The sequence below is a fragment of the Palaemon carinicauda genome, chromosome 45 (assembly GCF_036898095.1).
Source record: "Palaemon carinicauda isolate YSFRI2023 chromosome 45, ASM3689809v2, whole genome shotgun sequence".
Taxonomy (NCBI): Eukaryota; Metazoa; Arthropoda; class Malacostraca; order Decapoda; family Palaemonidae; genus Palaemon; species Palaemon carinicauda.
The window spans coordinates 26,924,407-26,936,906 of record NC_090769.1 but is presented as its reverse complement, the minus strand read 5'-3'; the positions used below and the strand labels follow the sequence as shown (position 1 = coordinate 26,936,906).

At 48.1% G+C, this 12,500-nt stretch overlaps 1 pseudogene; it reads left to right on the top strand.

Annotated features, from left to right (window-relative positions):
- The window catches only part of LOC137634866 (sodium leak channel NALCN-like), a 43,903-nt pseudogene that overhangs the window by 7,236 nt on the left and 24,167 nt on the right, over window positions 1-12,500 (top strand).

Genomic DNA, 12,500 nt, shown 5'->3' with positions numbered 1-12,500 from the left:
ATTTTCCCTGTTGGAACCCTTGGCCTTATAGAATCCTGCTTTTCCAATTAGCAATGTAGCTTAGTAAGTAATAATAATAATAATAATAATAGTAATAATAATAATTAGGGTTGAGGTGGCCTTATTGGTAACGTCTCTTCCTGGTGAATGCCAGACGGGCATTCGAGTCCCGCTCCAACTCGTTAGTACCTTTGGTCTTTGCAACCTCACCATCCATGTGAGCTAAGGATGGGGAGTTTGGGGGAACCTATAGGTTTATTTGCTGAGTCACCAGCAGCCATTGCGTGGACCTCCTTGGTCCTAGCTTGGGCGCTGATCATATGTATATATGGTTAGTCTCTAGGGCAATGTCCTGCTTGATAGGGCAATGTCACTGTCCCTTGCCTCTGCCATTCATGAGCTGCCTTTAAATCTTGTGGTTATCTTATATGTGTACTTGGAAAGAGCAAGGATGTCATTTCTTTAAGGGGCACCGCCCTCCTTAAGTGTTAAACTATAACGCCTGTTCCTTCCGCTGCCATTGTCTTTCATGGAGGGATTGAGAAGGGCTTAAAAGGAACATGTCATTATTACTATTATTATTATTGTTGTTGTTGTTGTTGTTATTATTATTATTATTATTATTATTATTATTATTATTATTATTAGCTAAGCTACAACCCTAGTTGGAAAAGCAAGATGCTAGAAGCCCAAGGGCTCCACCAGGGAAAAATACCCCGGTGAGGAAAGGAAATAAGGAAATAAATAAACTATATGAGAAATAGTTAACAATTAATAAATCTTTTAGAAACTATCTACATTTTCGCACACTGGAGGTTGACACTTATGAAGTACTATATACCTGATTAGAACACATAGACATCTCTCTCTCTCTCTCTCTCTCTCTCTCTCTCTCTCTCTCTCTCTCTCTCTCTCTCTCTCTTTGCATATGGTTTTATAATAGAAACATTGCTCACTTTATTATTCTAAATTACATTTCTAATGTTAGATACCATTAATGCACAAATAACATCAACAGTAGGCCTAAACTTAGAAGTAATTCAGTTGGGTGTTGTAATTTGGGTTGTACAACTAAATAGCGAAATATTAAAAAAAGAAAATTGAGGGACCCTATTTAAAAAAAAAAAAAAAAAAAAAAAAAAAAAAAAAAAAAAAAAAGACTTAATGGGTAGCTAGAATTATTTTATTAAATAAATAAATATTGCCTTAGTTTGAAGTTCTTCTGGTACTTATAAACTAGGGAAACATAAGAATTATTTAGATTCAAAAATGGTTCTTGTATTTATAATATTCCCTTAGTTTGAAGGCCAACATTTTGTTCTTATAAAATAGGGAAACATAAGAATAGTTCTGACAAAATTTTTTTTTTTTATTCAATTTAGCCCTGTTGGATGATTTCGCGAATATAATATATAGGCCTACAAGTTATATTAAATTGACCATGAATTAATTAATATCATAATAGTACCTATAGGTGCTCTCTCTCTCTCTCTCTCTCTCTCTCTCTCTCTCTCTCTCTCTCTCTCTCTCTCTCTCTCTCTCTCTCTCTCTCTCTTTATATATATATATATATATATATATATATATATATATATATATATATATATATATATATATATATATATATATATATATATATATATATATATATATATATATATATATATATATATATATATATATATATATATCAGTAAAAATATGCTTAAATTCTACAAGTTACAGCAAACTGTTTGCTGTAACATGTAGAATTTAAGCATATATATATATATATATATATATATATATATATATATATATATATATATATATATATATATATATATATATATATATATATATATATATATAAATTCCTGACTTAGGAATGTTACTTTTCCTGGCAACAGATGGCGCTTAGGGTGGAGGCGTGAGGAAGAGAGACCCGTCCACTGAGGAAGAGGAGAAATCTGTCCAGATGAAAATGCTAGGGAGGAAACAGAGTCTGCGGGGGGAGCCTATCCTGGCCGATTATGGCCCGGATGAGACGCTCAACGAAAGCTCGGAGATCGAATGGGTAAATAAGGTAGGTGACAAGTGAATTGAACGACAGGAAAGTCGTCAGTAGGCATACGGGTTTTTTGAGGTTGAACACATATTGTGCTTTTTACAATACCACACACACACACACACACACACACACACACACACACACACACATATATATATATATATATATATATATATATATATATATATATATATATATATATATATATATATATATATATATATATATATATATATATATTTAGATTTATTTATTAATTTATTCATCATTTATTTGTACACACATACACACACACACACACACACACACACACATATATATATATATATATATATATATATATATATATATATATATATATATATATATATATATATATATATATATCAAAAATTTTAAATAATTTTTATTTTTCCTAACATACTCACCGAGAACTACTTTTCTTTGGAGTCACTTGTGATCTCTCAATCTCGACCAAGGTTTTCCCGCCGTTACCCCCCTTACCCCGCTCTATATAGGTTTACCCCCGCCGCCAGAGAATGCGCCCTGAGGGCAGGATTAGGGCAGGTCACTGCCTCTCTGGGTCAGCATCGTCATTAAGTTTATCGTTTAGCCCAACTTGGCAATGGAAGGATGGCACTCGGGGACGGAAGGGAGGGCCATTACCCAAAAAGTAGTTCTCGGTGAGTATGTTAGGAAAAATAAAAATTATTTAAAATTTTTGATTTGTTCCGACACAAATACTCACCGAGAACTACTTTTCTTTGGAGACTTATACTTTAGGAGGCGGGAGTGCCATTCTGCCACTTGGCTCGGCACATAGTGCCTAGAGGGCTATGGAATGCGGGGCCTATCAGAGAGTGGAGAACGGGTAACTGCGGAACCTTACGCTATTATCTAAGACTCACCTCTTAAATTTCTTCTGTTGATTTTCTCCTGATGAAGTAGCGAAGAATTTATTCTCCGTTGGGGACATCTTCTAGCCTACCGCTACACAGATTGGAGGGCGGCGATGACTGTCCCAATGGAGAATCCGTCCAAGGATTTCCTTGAATAATCCTTGAGGTAGTGGGCAGTAAAGGTCGACTGGTGCGACCAAGTGCCAGCTTGTAGGATCTGTCCCACCGCCATGTTTCTCTCAAAGGCCAAGGAGGTGCTCAGGCCCCTGATGTCATGGGGGCGGGGAGTGCCTGGCACTGCCATTTTATCCTCTTCATAGGTTCTAGCGATGACTTGTCTCAGCCAGAAGGAAATGGTGTTCTTGGAGACTTGTTTCTTATTAACACCTGTGGAGACGAAGAGGTTCTTGGCACCTGGTCGGAGATGAGCCGTCCTTTCCAGGTACTTTCTGAGCGTCCTTACTGGGCATAACTTCAAGTCATCTGTATTGCCTGTCTTGGGAATGGCTGGAATTGAGAAACCTTCAAACTTCGGGTCCCAGACTGCTGGGTTGAGTCTTCGCCACAAAGGAGGGTACGAACCTGAAGGACACTTCCTTCCACCCTTTGGAGTGCGCAACGTCGTAAGACAGACCATGGATCTCGCCCACTCTCTTAGCCGAAGCCAAGGCTAACAAGAAGACGGTCTTGAGGGTGAGGTCTTTGTCCCCGATATCTTTGAGGGGTTCAAAGGGAGGACGACTTAGCATTTTAAGGACCTTGGCCAGGTCCTAATCAGCATCGCTATGTGTCTCGAGGACCCCAGGTCGATGCCTTTCAGGAGGAAGACTTGGCCTAAGGCTGCCCGTACTCCTTTAATGGCTGGGATTGACATCCCTACTTCATCCCTAAGGTACACGAGAAACTCAGCTATGTCCGGGACCGAAGCTTTAAGAGGTCTTATGTGTTTCTCCGAGCACCACTTCGTAAAGGCGGCCCACTTCGCCTGGTATACCACGGTAGAGGATTTTCTTAGGTATAGGGACATCCTCTTAGCTGTGGAGGAGGAGTACCCCTCCTTCTTCAAGAGCCGCTCGATAGTCTCCAGGCGTGAAGGCGAAGAGAGAGAGGGTTGTCGTGGAACTTGAGGAAGTGAGGTTGACGCAGCAGGTCTGACCTGGCGGGCAGAGGCCAAGGTGGTTGGCTCGCCAGGTCTTTTAGATCCGCGAACCACTCTCTCTCCGGCCACCAGGGCGCTACCAAAGTCATCCTTAGGTTTTGGGAGGCTCTTACTCTGTTGAGTACCTGCCTTATCAGCGTGAAGGGGGGAAAAGCGTACACGTCCAAGTTGTCCCACTTGTGCTGGAAGGCGTCTTCTAGGGCTGCTTTTTGGTCTAGCACCGGGGAGCAATAGACCGGTAGTTTGGCGTTGAGCTTTGTTGCAAAGAGGTCCATCACCGGGGAGCCCCAGCGTTGAATGATGAGTCTGGCTACTTCCGGGTGTAGGGACCACTCTGTCCCCACTATTTGACCCATTCTGCTGAGGCCGTCGGCTAGCACGTACTGTTCCCGGGGATGAACCTTGCTAGCAGTACCACCTGCTGCTCGTCCGCCCAATGCAGGATGCTTATGGTGAGGTCGCACAGTTCCTTCGATCTCATGCCCCCTTGCTTCTTTATGTAGGCTACCACCGTGGCGTTGTCGCACATTAACGCCACGGTGTTTCCCCTTAACCGACTTGCAAAGTGCAGACATGCCTTCTGGACTGCTTTTAGCTCTAGGACGTTGATGTGGAGATGCTTTTCGCTCTCCGACCAGGTACCGCTTGCTGTCTCCTCCCGAAGGTGGGCTCCCCACCCTTGGTTGGAGGCGTCTGTGAACAGGAGGTACTCGGGGGGACAGGATCCGAGGGGCATCCCCTTGAGGGAGTTCGACTGGCAGTGCCACCATTCTAGGGCTGTTCTCGTGTCTGGAAGGATAGGAATCAACGCCTTCTGAGCGCCTGTCTGGGACCAGAGGCTCTTGAGGTTCCATTGCACGGGTCTGAGCCGCATCTTCCCTTGGGGAACCAGTTTCTCTAATGAGACCAGGTGACCTATCAGTCTCTGCCAGTCTTTCGCCCTCCTGGAATGTTCTGACAGGAACGGCTGAATGATGTGATTGAGGTTCCGTATCCTGTCTTCCGAGGGGAAGACCTTCCCCTGCACGGTGTCCAACGTCATCCCCAAGTATCCCATTCTGTTGGATGTGTTAAGTTCGATTTTTTCCAGATTGATTATGATTCCCAGATTCCTGCAGAACTGGAGGAGGTTTCTCCCTTGCTCCTCCAAGAGGGCCTTTGAGTTGGAAAGGAGCAACCAGTCGTCTAGGTATCTGATGAGACGGATACCTCGTTCGTGAGCCCACACTGAGACTGTCGCGAAGACCCTCATGAACACTTGATGGGCCGTCGACAGGCCGAAGCAAAGAGTCTTGAACTGCAGGATCTGGGAACCCCATTTTACCCGGAGGAACTTCCGACTCGACGGGTGGACAGGGATCTGGAAGTATGCGTCCTTGAGGTCGACCGCCATCATGTAATCCTTCTCCCTCAAGGACATCAGGACGAATTTCGGGGTGTCCATCTTGAAGTCCGTCTTCTTGACGAACTTGTTGAGGGCTGACAGGTCTATCACGGGTCTCCACCCCCCCCCCCCCCTCCCGTTGCTTTCTCCACCAGGAACAGGCGGCTGTAGAAGCCCGGGCCTGGGAGAAGGACTTCTTCCATGGCCCCCTTCTCTAACATGGAGGAAATCTCTCCTTGAAGGGTGGCCCTTTTCATCGGGTCCCTGGGGGCCAACCATTCTGTCTGGCTGGCTGGAATCAGAGGGGGTGGGTCCGCTATGAAGGGGAGCCTGTAGCCGTCTTTCAGGACGGACACCGTCCAAGGATCCGCCCCTTGTGTTTTCCATGCTTGCGAATGAGGTCTGAGGCATCCCCCAACCCGAGGCTTGGGCGGGAGTAGGGGGCCTCTCCCTCTACCTTCTCCTAGAGGGGCGGCCTGATCTGCCTCTCTTCGAGGCGGAGTAACCCGACCTGAAGGAGTTGGCAGAAGCTGGAGCTACTCTGCGGGAGGGCTGCGGAGTTGTTGTCCAGGAGGAGGAAGGGGCGTCCCTCCTCGAAGAGCTGGGGGCATCCTGAGGAGTCACGGCGCTATCCGAGGCTGATCTCCTGTATGGCGGCCTTCTAGAAGACGCTTGTCTGGGGACGTTGGCCTCTCTCTTCTTGGACACCTTCTCCATTAGAACTTCCAGTTCCTTTAAAGGGAACAGAGACTCACCCCCCAAGGGTAGGCTACGCACAGCTCGGGCCTCCCTGTCCGGGATCTTCCTCGACAACTTAGAGAGAACTGTGTCACGTTTCCTAAGTACCCAGTTGGCCGTCAAGGCGAGCGCTTGGTACGCCAGAAACTTGAGAGTTTTCCCCCCGGAGGTGAGAAGGTCCGTCAGGAGACTCTGCTGCTCTGGATCTTCGGGGTCGATGGAGGCTTGCACGTTCACCAACGTGGAGGCCCACCAGTCCAGCCATGAGGAGACGTTCACCAGGTCCCTCGACATCTCCTCCATCATGGCGGCTTCTGTAGGCGAGAAGGAAACCGGGGCTGAAGAGGCCCTTTCGTCCGAGCCGCCTTGTCCCAGGATGTCTAAGGCCGGGTCCACTTTACAGGGGCCTGGGCGCCGCCCTTCAGGAATGTAAATTTTCCCTTGTGTCTTGAGGCCCTGGAGCAGTTTCGAGGCACTCTGGGACTTGGGGGCTTCCGCATTGCTGGCCACCAAGTTATCTATGTACTCTTGTCCCAGTACTAGGTCCGGGGCAAGAGGAAGGGCCAGGGAGGACTTCGGAAGGGCGTCGTGATGCGTGAATCTCAGGAGGCTTGACCTCCAGGAATTCACCTTAGGTGCCGAGGGTTCTGCGAATCCATGGAGCCTCCTGATGAGACCCACCACCCTTCTGTATGCGGAGTCCTCCGACGGGGGAGCTTCGCCTCCGTCAGCCGAGGCCTCGGCCTGGCGTGGGGGCGCCGGGTTGCTTGAACGGTAGATCGGTCGTTTTCCTCTTGGGTCCAGGGAGGCCGACCTGTAATCGTAGGGAGCTCCGTAGGAGGGTGGGTCTCGCTGCAAGGCGGGTGCCACCGGCTCAGGGAGGGCCCTCGGTTGCCCCAAGGCTCTGGAAGCTGAAGTCACGGTCCCGGTGGGCTGACCCGACAATGGGAACCGATCCTTCTTGCTCGATGACCGCACCAGCTGGGCTGGTTCGGTCAGGCTGCCTTCAAAGAAGCGCGTTTCCCCCACTGGGCGGGGTGAACCGGAGGCCTCGAGGACTTATGCTTCTGAGCGAGGTCTTTCCTGCGTGGCAGGTCGAGCGGTTCTAGGCTGTGCGTAGGGAGCGGCAGCCTAGGCGCTCGTTCACTGGAACGAGAGTCTGGAGAGTGGAGCCTCTTGGACTCTCCTGAAGGGACGTAGACCCAAGCGCCGCCGGGAGAGGCATCTCTCCTATACTTACGGGAGTGGGAGCGGGGGCGCTTCCTGCTATGTCGCGACCTTGACCTGGAGCGGGAACGATCGCTTTCGGACCGCTCCCTCTTCCCGCGCCGTTTCTCCCTGACTTCTCCCCCGGAGGATGAATCTATCTCTGACAAGTCCGAGGGCGCCACGTTCCGCGTGTAACTGCTGCCCGCGTGATGCGTGGGGGAAGCTCTTCGCCGTCGGACGTCCGAGATTGGATGCTGGAGGAAGTCATCGGGGACCGCTGTGGAGATCGTCGGCACCGAGTCCACTCTATCTATGTCAGGGGGCCAGGGGTCCAGGGTCACGTCCATTCTTAGCGGTGACCTCCCCGGTGTTTTCGGCAACTTCCACCCGAAGGCATCGCTACTCGGGCGGCGAACTCTAGCGTGGCTGTCCTCTGGCGGGGGGAGAGCCTGACGCACCGGCCCACGAGGGCGGGGGAGACTCTGAAATCACCACACTGCCCCATACGGGGTCTTCTGAGGACGCGTGGTCCCCTGCCACGAGGCCTGATTCACCAGAAGCACTACCGGACCCTCCGTTATCTCTAGAGGGGCCTGCCCTTGGTTCTTCCCTCACACTGGGTTCACCGGGAAGAACGCTATGACCAATCACAACACTGGGGGCTTGCTGCCCTCTCCTCTGCGAAGGAGACGGAGAAGCCGAGGCTTCGTCGGACCGATCACTGGCCGACGGTAACGAAGAAACGCCACTAACTTTTCTGGGGGAATGTTTGGAAGACTTCTTCTTTTTGGTACCATACCGTACCCACTGTATATCATCCCAGCTTACGCACTCCGGACACGTGTCCGCGGTGGAGCAAACTTTCCCCCTACACGTGTAACAAAGGGAGTGAGGGTCTACTTCTGGTTTAGAGAGGAAAGCCCCACACGACTTTCCGGCTCTAGGACCAGGGCAACGTCGCACATGCTCCATCGTTCGCACACTAAAGGGCCAACACTAGCGAGTTATAAGTACACTGGGATATACACAGGGAGAACGCACTGTAACACTTGCGAATAACGCACTACGCAAGAAAAAACACAAGTCCCCACACTGGAAACACGTGGAACACAAACGCGCCAAAGGATCGAGAGAGCGAGAGAGTGAGATGTTTACAGCTCACGACCAAGAAACTTAATGACGATGCTGACCCAGAGAGGCAGTGACCTGCCCTAATTCTGCCCTCAGGGCGCATTCTCTGGCGGCGGGAGTAAACCTATATAGAGCGAGGTAAGGGGGGTAACGGCGGGAAAACCTTGGTCGAGATTGAGAGATCACAAGTGACTCCAAAGAAAAGTAGTTCTCGGTGAGTATTTGTGTCGGAACAAATATATATATATGTGCGTGTGTGTGTGTGTGTGTGTGTGTGTAAGTCTGTGTGTACACATAGCCCATAGATATGAATATATACATTTAAAATATTCTAAGACCAGTAAACGTTAAAACCGATGTCATATACAGACTAAAAAAAAAAGACTTATATCAACCTTAATTAACAGAAAAGCTTTTATAACATATTCACATGATAACTCATTTCAATGCAAATGACAGACTTGATATTTTCCAAGATATTTCGAATAATTTCCTATACTTATATTTACCAATTTCATTATTTGGATGAAATTTTAAACTGTATACTGTGGCTTTCTGAAAAAAATACCTAAAATACATAACTTATATCAGTATTTTCATGAAATTGTAATTAATACTTAATTATTTTTATGATATTCGAATTAACCAACATGTATTTTCATGAAATTTCAAATCTAATGAAAAAAATATAAGTAACCGATTCCTTTAATTCAAAAAAATTTTAAAAATCTATAAGAAATAGTCTTACATCAAATCAATGTAACAATTATGAATTTGATTTTCATTTCCTTTTATCAGACTTGGGTAAGATGGATCCTTCGCGTTTGTTCCCTGGTCTCTCTGGTATCTGTCTCTGCCAACACCCCCAAATCAAAGGAACTGTACCCGAGCCTCAAGTATGGGACCTTTTGCTCCGACCTTATCATCACGTTACTCTTCACGGCAGAGATGATTGCTAAGATGCAGGCCCGTGGAATACTCAAGGTATGGCAACCTATAGTTAACGTCCTTGTCCTATATTCTGTTTTAATGGAGTTCGAGACTGGCTCAGGCTAGATAGTCTCTAAATTTAGTAGTGTCTTCAACTTCACCATCCTTGTGAGCTAGGGGGAGCCAATAGTGTCTTCAACTTCACCATCCTTGTGAGCTAGGGGGAGCCAATAGTGTCTTCAATTTCACCATCCCTGTGAGCTAGGGGGGGCCAATAGTGTCTTCAACTTTCCCATCCTTGTGAGCTAGGGGGAGCCAATAGTGTCTTCAACTTTCCCATCCTTGTGGGCTAGGGGGAGCCAATAGTGTCTTCAACTTTCCCATCCTTGTGAGCTAGGGGGAGCCAATAGTGTCTTCAACTTTCCCATCCTTGTGAGCTAGGGGGAGCCAATAGTGTCTTCACCTTCATCCCTGTGAGCTAGGGGGAGCCAATAGTGTCTTCACCTTCATCCTTGTGAGCTAGGGGGAGCCAGTAGTGTCTTCAACTTCACCATCCTTGTGACCTAGGGGGAGCCAGTAGTGTCTTCAACTTCACCATCCTTGTGAGCTAGGGGGAGCCAATAGTGTCTTCACCTTCATCCCTGTGAGCTAGGGGGAGCCAATAGTGTCTTCACCTTCATCCTTGTGAGCTAGGGGGAGCCAGTAGTGTCTTCAACTTCACCATCCTTGTGAGCTAGGGGGAGCCAGTAGTGTCTTCAACTTCCCCATCCTTGTGAGCTAGAGGGAGCCAATAGTGTCTTTAACTTCACCATCCCTGTGAGCTAGGGGGAGCCAATAGTATCTTCAACTTCACCATCACTGTGAGCTAGGGGGAGCCAATAATGTCTTCAACTTCACCATCCCTGTGAGCTAGGGGGAGCCAATAGTGTCTTCAACTTCCCCATCCTTGTGAGCTAGGGGGAGCCAATAGTGTCTTCAACTTCACCATCCTTGTGAGCTAGGGGGAGCCAATAGTGTCTTTAACTTCACCATCCCTGTGAGCTAGGGGGAGCCAATAGTGTCTTCACCTTCACCATCCCTGTGAGCTAGGGGGAGCCAATGGTGTCTTCAACTTCACCATCCCTGTGAGCTAGGGGGAGCCAATAGTGTCTTCAACTTCACCATCCTTGTGAGCTAGGGGGAGCCAATAGTGTCTTCAGATTCAACATCCCTGTGAGCTAGGGGGAGCCAAGTGTCTTCAACTTCACCATCCATGTGAGCTAGGGAGAGCCAATAGTGTCTTCAACTTCCCCATCCTTGTGAGCTAGGGGGAGCCAATAGTGTCTTCAACTTCATCATCCTTGTGAGCTAGGGGAGCCAATAGTGTCTTCAACTTCACCATCCCTGTGAGCTAGGGGGAGCCAATAGTGTCTTCAACTTCACCATCCATGTGAGCTAGGGGGAGCCAATAGTGTCTTCAACTTCACCAGCCTAGTGAGCTAGGGGGAGCCAATAGTGTCTTCAACTTCACCATCCCTGTGAGCTAGGGGGAGCCAATAGTGTCTTCAACTTCACCATCCATGTGAGGTAGGGGGAGCCAATAGTGTCTTCAACTTCCCCATCCTTGTGAGCTAGGGGGAGCCAATAGTGTCTTCATCATCCCCATCCTTGTGAGCTAGGGGGAGCCAATAGTGTCTTCAACTTCCCCATCCTTGTGAGCTATGGGGAGCCAATAGTGTCTTCAACTTCACCATCCTTGTCAGCTAGGGGGAGCCAATAGTGTCTTCAACTTCACCATCCCTGTGAGCTAGGGGGAGCCAAGAGTGTCTTCAACTTCACCATCCATGTGAGCTAGAGGGAGCCAATAGTGTCTTCAACTTCCCCATCCTTGTGAGCTAGGGGGAGCCAATAGTGTCTTCAACCTCCCCATCCTTGTGAGCTAGGGGGGAGCCAATAGTGTCTTCACCTTCACCATCCTTGTCAGCTAGGGGGAGCCAATAGTGTCTTCAATTTCACCATCCCTGTGAGCTAGGGGGAGCCAATAGTGCCTTCAACTTCACCATCCTTGTGAGCTAGGAGGAACCAATAGTGTCTTCAACTTCACCATCCTTGTGAGCTAGGAGGAACCAATAGTGTCTTCAACTTCACCATTCTTGTGAGCTAGGAGGAACCAATAGTGTCTTCAACTTCAATATCCTTGTGAGCTAGGGGGAGCCAATAGTGTCTTCAACTTCACCATCCCTGTGAGCTAGGGGGAGCCAATAGTGTCTTCAACTTCACCATCCATGTGAGCTAGGGGGACCCAATAGTGTCTTCAACTTCCCCATCCTTGTGAGCTAGGGGGAGCCAATAGTGTCTTCAACTTCACCATCCTTGTGAGCTAGGGGAGCCAATAGTGTCTGCAACTTCACCATCTTTGTCAGCTAGGGGGTAGCCAATAGTGTCTTCAACTTCACCATCCCTGTGAGCTAGGGGGAGCCAATAGTGTCTTCAACTTCACCATCCATGTGAGCTAGGGGGAGCCAGTAGTGTCTTCAACTTCACCATCCTTGTGAGCTAGGGAGCCAATAGTGTCTTCAACTACACCATCCCTTGTCAGCTAGGGGGAGCCAATAGTGTCTTCAACTTCACCATCCCTGTGAGCTAGGTGGATCAAATAGTGCCTTCAACTTCACCATCCATGTGAGCTAGGAGGAACCAATAGTGTCTTCAACTTCACCATCCTTGTGAGCTAGGAGGAGCCAATAGTGTCTTCAACTTCCCCATCCTTGTGAGCTAGGGGAGCCAATAGTGTCTTCAACTTCACCATCCTTGTCAGCTGGGGGAGCCAATAGTGTCTTCAACTTCACCATCCCTGTGAGCTAGGGGGAGCCAATAGTGCCTTCAACTTCACCATCCTTGTGAGCTAGGAGGAACCATAGTGTCTTCAACTTCACCATCCTTGTGAGCTAGGAGGAGCCAATAGTGTCTTCAACTTCCCCATCCTTGTGAGCTAGGGGGAGCCAATAGTGTCTTCAACTT